We start from the raw sequence: 8,874 nt of genomic DNA on the forward strand, positions 1-8,874 counted from the left end.
GCACCAACCCGTTATAACCCGTTTTGTAATTTTACATTAAATAATATTTGAATTATTATATTACCATTAGGTAGTTGGTATAGACAATTAAAAAAATTAAACATGAATTCAAAAATCAAATTATCATTTTACTACTTAATATCTAGGTTCTTGATTTTTCCAAAATGGGTGGGTTTTTTTAATGGAAATTTATCAATAGCAACTTTACTTTTCATATAATTTTCGCTTTCGTTGTAGGATGCTCAATTGTTTCTTCTTGTTCTTTTTCTTATACACCATAAACCGTTAATCAACCCGAATCTAAACCGTTAGTTAACCCGAACCCCAAACCACACCAAACCGAAACCGCCTGAAACCGTTATTTTGCTAATGGGCCGTGTTTGGGCTAGGTATTTTTCAGCCTCGAAACCGTTAAGCCCAGTCCCAAACCGCCCCAAACCGCACCATTGACACCCCTACGTACTGGGATTGGAAATAGGGGTGTAAATGGATAACCGAAATCCGCTTCGAATTCGCATTCACATCCGCATCCATTTAAGGGTATTCAAATCCGTCCGATTACTAATAGGATGCGGATATGGTATACCCCTTTCTTACCAACTATTATCCGTCCAATAAAACTATCCAATTAATTTACTTATTTTGATTTATTATTCTTATTTTTATAAATTTTTTACTTGTGATATGTGACTATTTTTCTACATTTTCTACTAAAATAGCTATCAAAGTTGCTAAATTTTTAAATTTCAAACATAGCCCTTACAAATAAAAGGGTAAAGATGTAAATAGGTAGTCGAAAACTTGTATTCAATCTATATTCATGCCCATTTAGAAGAAATCTACTCAAGAAAATAACTATCCGATTATGATCCGAATCGACTAAATTCGTCCGAAAATCGATAGGATATTATCCGAATCCGATCGAATATAATAGGGAATGTGAATATGGTATTACTACTATCCGATCCAAATCCGGTCCGTTTACATCCCTAATTGGGATGGGGTATTACATAATAGAAGTTGGGGACTTGGGCTACACCCATTCGCGAGAAAATTCAAACTCTAACCTACCATTTGGATTTGGAGGCATTAGTTTTTTTATCAACGGAGCCACCCTCAAAATTAAAGTTTTTTTTTTTTTTTTTTTTTTTTGGTATCTGAGGTTCATCCGGCCAACTTGTGCGCACCTTGATTACATGGGATGCTTGTCATCCGCAAGGGTCGAACCATGACTTCTCCACTAAGAAGTATGGATCTTACCACTCTACCAACCCTGCATTGACTAAAGTTTTTGTTTTTTTCCTCTCATGAAAAAAGAAACTATTTATTAGATTAAACCACAAATACAAAGATCATGGGTATATGTATTCACCCGTGTCCTAGGAGCGAACTATACACAGTTTGAAGGGCCAGATTTTAGATCCCGTAGTCGTGAGAATATGAGAACAATTTTGGCGCGTTACACTGGATCTAGAAACCACAACGTGGGAAAGTGGAGCTTGATTTAAACCCATCCAAAGACAAGAAAACATGGCTTCTAAAAAATTATTGGACTCAATAAAGTCCATAGAAATGTTTTCAAATGACCCCCCTTGCAAAAAAAAAAGCACAAAGCCACCCCCGTCCGGGTCAACATGAACTATGAATCCCTACACACATTAAAATGGTTAGTTAAGAAATTTTAGATCCTACTAGTAGAACAAATATATTGTTTCTTTTTTTTTTGAATCTGAGGTTCATCTAGGCCAGCTTACGCGCACCTTGACTAATCCATTTTCAATATTAGAAAAGCGTGCATCACAGATATCAAGCTCCTTGACTCTAGGAGGCTGAATCCCTAGATCACAATCCATTTTGCTACATAATTCTTAACTCTCCCTATGTTGGGGGTTTATTATTGAAAAGCATGTCATTATGCATAGACCAAATAGAGTAGCAAGTAATCATAACAAGAGAGAATCTAAGGGTAGGTTTATCAAGATTGAAATCAATAATTAAAGAGCTACAAGAGATGAAGCATGAACTCCGTGAGAGAAGCTTAGTTTTTAATCCCAAACCCAAGGTATCTTGTGTCGGCGATTTATTGCCGACACGGGGCGAAAAATCGCTGTGTCGCTAGGGGGCGACACGAAACCCCCTAGCGACACCGACATTGCAATAAGTCGGCGATATATCGCCAAGAAGTCGGTGATATCGGCGATATATCGCCGACAGACTCGATTTTTCAAACCCATCTGATCCGGCCATCGGTGGTTGAGGAGAAATGACATAGAGTTGCAGACAAGAATCTCAAATGACACAGATTTTTCAAACAAATCTTGTGAGCTCAAGGCAAGGCAAGTAACCTGAAACCTTAGCCTCTAATTCCAACCCTACAACAACGAGATCTGAGGTCGACAGTTTCCGGCCAAAAATCTCATTAACAGCCCCAACGGCAGCGGCGCCGCACGGCGAGCTAGACCCGAGACCGCTTCCTAGTGGTAAACTGGTAATCCTTTATCTAAAGAGAGCGACAGACCAACCGATCGTATGCCAAGCATTTTCATGGCAGACATCGCGCGCCCGAGTCCCAGCACAATTCGAAAGAGGATCTTTGCTGAGTCTAGAGGAACTGTCCCCGACACCATTAATTGATGAAATTGAGATCTCACCTGGACGAACATCAGGATCCACCACTAAAGAAATGAAATCTCCTACTCCATTGACTGCGGCGCCAAGGAAGTTGAAGCCCTGGCCGAGATTAGCAATAGTTGCGACGCGGTGCAAAGGGACGGAGGAGGACGGCGGTCGGCGAGGGTTTGGAGAGAAGAGTGATGTTGGCAGTTGCATCCGAAGCTCAGAACCGAAAGGCAAGGAAGAATTAAGAGGTTTAAAATCGTCCGACATGTTGACTGATGTCGACATGTCGGTGGTGTCGCCGGCCACCGACACGGCGACACCAGTCGACCTATCGAACATTGCCCAAACCTCCTGCTGCCAAATCCACTTAGTACAGTCACAACAAATAAAAACATGTCAAATGGACTCTATACTCTCTCCACATAAAACATAAGAATATTGAATTGAAATCCACCAAGACAATAGTGTAACTGAAATCCCTGCATGTTACAGATGCCAAAAACACACTTTGAATTTAGGATGAAGTTTAATTTTCTAGAAAAAAGACAACCAATTAGAGTATTCATATTTAATAGTATGCAATTTCAACTTAACAAGATCTTGACCAGCAAGTTTTATGGAAAACTCCATTGAAGAAGATGAAAAAGAGTTCAAAAACAATGAAAATAGTATTGTAACAATGTTTGATGGAAACAAGTTTCGAATTTCTTTAGCAATGCCTTCTTCCCACCACATCTGCAACATAGGCTCCCCTTGTTTGAAAATGGTTAACAATCTACCAATTTTATGAAAAGAGATGCACGAACCCTTCCTATAAAATCCCAAATGTTGCCTCTGAGACAACAAAGGCATAGCTCTTACAATCATAAAGCAATAGCTCAAAAATAGGGTGCCGAAATGAACCTAATAGCGACCATCTATTACCATTCTCCCACTCCCAACCACTAATAAGATGTGCACGAAATCACGAGAACTTTTCAATGCGAGACTCTCAAACAGAGACCCCAACCCTAAGCTACCAAAGGAATAACCTAGGATCCCTTCTTCTGCACCATCTACTCCACCGAAGAATGCATAATGAAAGCTTGTTGAGCATCTCTCGACAACTTCGGCGGAGAACAAAAACTTGATGTATACCATTAACTCACCCTCAAAATAGAAGGACGCAATCCGAGAAAGAAACACACACTCCCTTCACAGCACCCCATCCCTACATAAATCCTTTGTAATGGGCTACTAGAAGGCAAACAATTATTCTTACCAAGCAGCATAAGGGCCTAAACTTGCAAGGGCCCCATAGGTGTTGGGATTAACAAACCTAATAACCTAGTATGTATTTGAGAAATAATAAAGTAGAATAAGGGAAAAGATAATCACCACAAAGACACTAAGAATTTTACGTGGAAAAACCCCTTCAATGTCGAGGCAAAAAACCACGGGGCAAATATTGCACCAATCCACTATGGAGAAAAAGAGAAGTACAAATATCCCTCTCAAATTGATGGAACAATCAATTGGTAACAACAATTATTAGGATTACCTCAGAAGAAATCAAACCAAGAAAAATACTACACACTCTAACAAAGTATCATTGCTCTGAATAGATCTCTAGTTGTAGATGGATTATTTCAATGGTAACCAAAGTTTCTTTGCTTCTCTTCCTTCTCCTTCTCCTTCTTCTTTCTCTACTGCTTTTCTCTCTCTCGTAGCAACACACATCAACGCTCTCATGGAGAAAAACCAATATGAAATTTCTATTGTTATGTTGAAGACAAAATTACTTGTTGCCTCTATTTATAGGTTTTAAAGAAACCCCCATAACTACCTTTCACGATTTGATTCAAAATAAGAAACTAGAATCCTATTAGAAATGATCGTGGGCTTATTTGGGCTGGAGTTAAGTGGGTTGGACCCCACTAACAATCTCCCCCTCTAGCCAATGAGGAGGAGGAGATCCACAACAACATGACTTCTCACTTGGAGTCCATTCCGACCAATGTAATGCAAAAGTCGAGCTTCTCTTTGGGAACAACTTTGGTCATCATATCTGAAGGATCTTTCTCAATATGAATCTTCTCAAGTCGCAATAACTTCTTCTCTACTGCCTCACGTAGCGAATGATATCTTACATCTATATGCTTCGTGTGGGAATGATATATAGCATTCTTGGTCAAGTCCATAGCACTTTGACTATCACAAAATACTACGTACTCTTCTAGTTTCAAACCCAATTCACCAAGAAAATGCTTCATCCACACCACCTATTTCCCTACTTCTATAGCAGCAATGTATTCTGCCTCAGTTGTAGATAAAGCAACACATTTTTGCAGCATAGACTCCCATGATACAACTCCCCCTACAAAAGTAAATAAAATACTTGAAGTGGATTTTCTGCCATCAAGGTCTCCTGCCATATCTGCATCTGTATAGTCTTCCAAGACTAGTTTAGAACCTCCAAAACTCAAACACAACTTGAAACTACCTCTCAAATATTTGAGGATCCACTTCACTACCTCCTAGTGCTCCTTGCTAGGATTAGATAAAAATTTGCTCGCTACACCAACGACGTGAGCAATGTTTGGACGTGTGCAAACCAGTGCATTCATCATCCTTCCAACTACAGATGAGTAAGGAACATATGACATCTCTTCTTTTTCTTCTTTGGTGGAGGGACAAGTTTTCTAATCAATTTGAGGTGGCTTGCAAGAGGTGTGCTAACTAGCTTAGCATCTTCCATATTAAATCTCTTTAAGACCCGCTCAAGGTATTGTTGTTGTGACAACCATAATTTCTTTGCTTTCCTATCACGAACAATTTTCATCCCCAAAATTTGTCGTTCTTCATGTCAAAAGACATAGACAATTCATCTTTTAACCTATTAATCATCTTGCAATCTTGTCCAACTACTATCATATCATCAACATAAAGAAGAAGTATAATGAAATTACCTCCAGAAAAACTTTTGAAGTAAACACAAGGAACTGCAGAGGTTCTTGTGTAGCTGTGGTTCACCATGAATGCATCATATTTCTTGTACCACTGCCTTAGTGCTTGTTTCAGTCCATACAAGCTTTTCTTCAACTGGCAAACCATATGCTTCTTCCCATTCACTTCAAATCCTTCTAGCTAATCCATATATATTTGTTCTTCCAAATCACCATGGAGGAGCACAATTTTCACATCTAACTACTCTAACTCAATATCCAAACTAGCTGTCAAACCCAAGATAACACAAATGAGTTCATCTTTATAACTGGGGAAAGATCTCATCAAATTCAATCCCTTTCTTTTGGCCAAAGCCTTTTACTACCAATCGAGCTTTTTACTTTACCACTTTTTCACCATCTTTTTTGAGCTTGAACACCCATTTATTTTTCAATTCTTTTCTTCCTTTTATAAGCTCCACCAAATCATAAGTGTCATTATTTTTCAAAGAATTAATCTCATCTTGCATTGTCTTGATCTAGTGTTGTCTGTTTTCATGACTTTGTACTTCTTCAAAATTTTCTGGCTCTCCATCATCAATAAGCAAAATATAGTTAACACTTGATGGTTGTTGCCTTCTTGTAGACCTTCTAACTTGAGGTTCTATAATCCCTGGTGGAAGGGGTTGCTCCTGCTGCTCGACACCCTCTGCATCTTGAACATCTCCATCAACATGTTATCTGATGGAGAATAGATGGGGGTGGGATCAAGAATGATATAAGCCTTTTCTTTAGGTTGTATAGTCTTCTCAATATCTACCAAGGTTTCATTTTCATGAAACACTATATCTCTGCTTCTAAAAATTTTCTTCTTCACTGGATCCCATAACCTGTAACCAAATTCTTTATCTCCATAGCCAACAAAAATACAAGGGACTGCTTTATCATCTAGCTTTGTCCTATGTTCTTTAAGCACGTGTGCAAAAGCTTTTGCACCCGAATACCTTCAAATGGCTATAAGAAGCATCTTTACCAGTCCAAATTTTCTTAGCAGTACCAAAATTCAAAGGCACCCTTGGAGATATTGATTAGGTAACAAGCTATACAAATTGCATTTTCCCCAAATGACTTAGGCAACTTAGCCATTCTCAACATGCTTCTAACTCTTTCCACAATGGTGCAATTCATCCTTTCAGTCACACCATTATGTTGTGGGGTATTAGGGACTGTCTTTTCATGTCGAATTCCATACTCTAAGAAGGAGCATTCAAATGGAGTAGATGTGTATTCCCCTCCGTTGTCAGTTCGGAGATACTTTAATTTCTTTCCTATTTCTCTCTCTCCACCATAGCATAAAAATTTTGAAATTTCTTAAATACCTGGTCTTTAGTTCTCACAAAATACACCCACACTTTCTGTGAAGCATCATCAATAAAGGTGACAAAATATCTATTACCACCTAATGACTCAACCTCAATGGGACCATAAACATCAGAGTATACCAAATCAAACAGATTAGATTTTCTAATAGAAGACTTCTTAAAAGATACTCTATGATGTTTCCCAAATAGACAACAATCACAAGAATCCAGTGACATACCTTTGGCAAAGAGAATGAGTAACTTCCTCGCCAAAATTTGCAGTGCCTTTTCACTCATGTGAGCCAACCACTTGTGCCACAAGTTTGGTGATGTCTCATCATCTAATGCATTCAATCCATTCATGCATACATTCATGTATGTCTTGTAAAGTGTATTATAGGCCTCTCCTTTAGCAAGCACTAGCGATCCTTTGATAAGTTTCCATTTTCTATTGCCAAAATGACTTTCATAACCAAGCCAGTCCAGTGCACTAACAGAGATCAAATTCAAGCGTATGTCAGGAATATAGTGTAAATCTTTTAGGGTTAGTGTGCAACCACTATTAGTCTCTACCAATACATCACCAATTCTAATGATTTTTGAAAAACTCTCGTTTCGCATCTTCATAGTCCCAAAGTCTCCTACTTTGTATGAGGTGAAGAGTTTTTTTTTGTGGAAGTGACATGAAAAGATGCCGTTGAATCAACAATTCACTCAACACCATTGTTTGCAACATGATTACGTTGATCATCTTCAAAAGAAAGCACCACCAATTCCTCATCATCAAGATACGGAGCTGTAGTACTTTTGTCATTTGAATTCTTTTGATCTTTTTCCCCTTTGTGTTCCTTTTTCCATTCCTAACAATTTCTTTTCATGTAACCCTTTTTACCATAGTGAAAACACTCTTCTACATTCTTTGGATTTTGACCTGCCTTTTGATTTGCTACTATTCTTTAATCCCTTGTTTTTACTTCTCTTATTGTTCTCCGTGACAATAGCATGTGAATTATTTGAACCTACATCTTTTCTTCTGGTTTTCATTGAACATACTGTCGTTAACAACATTATGGATAACTTACTTTATGGTGTAGAATTGTTAATGAAACAACCAATTAAGGTCTCTCAAGTGTCAGGGAAAGAACTCACTAATAATATTGCTTGCAATTCATCATCCAAAATCATCTGTGCGGTAGCTAGTTTACTAAACTCTGAAATTCACTTAAATGATTAACAACAGAACTTCCCTCTCTATACTTCAAATTAACAAGTTTTCTAATCAAAGAAACTTTATTTTGTGTTGTCTTCTTCTCATAAAGATTCTCCAAAATTTTTCAAAGTGTTTTAGCATTTGTCTCATTAGAAATATGATGAAACACATAATCATCAACCCATTTTCTAATGGTACCTACGGCTTTCCTGTTCATCCTTTTCTATTCTCTGTCACACTTATTTTTTGATCTATTCTCATCTTCTTCAATTGGATCATACAAGTCATTGCAATAAAGAATATCTTCCATCCTCAGTCCCCAAATTGCATAGTTTGATAAATCAAGTTTAAAAATGGTAGCCTTTGTTTCTTCCATCTAAAAAACACACTAATAACTGAAAAATAATTTAGCCACAACTAGGCTTTGATACCACTTTATAGGATTAACAAACCTAATAATTTTGTGTGTATTTGAGAAATAATAAAGTAGAACAAGGAAAAGATAATCACCACAAAGACGCTAAGAATTTTACGTGGAAAAACCCTTCAATGTAGAGGGGAAAAAACGAGGCAAATATTGCACCAATCCACAGGGGTGGAACCAGGCTAGGATTCAACATTGGGGGGGGGGGGAGGCGAAGAATAAAAGTCTAGATAACCTTCCCGTTGGGAAGGCATTAATATTTTTCTCCACACATTGTGTAGGCCCTAATAAAACCCATTGAGGGTCCCACCTCTGAATATATTTTATTATATTATG

This window comes from Hakea prostrata, chromosome 11, assembly GCF_041222555.1.
Source record: "Hakea prostrata isolate BN-2017 chromosome 11, UWA_Hpros_2, whole genome shotgun sequence".
NCBI classification, from domain to species: domain Eukaryota; kingdom Viridiplantae; phylum Streptophyta; class Magnoliopsida; order Proteales; family Proteaceae; genus Hakea; species Hakea prostrata.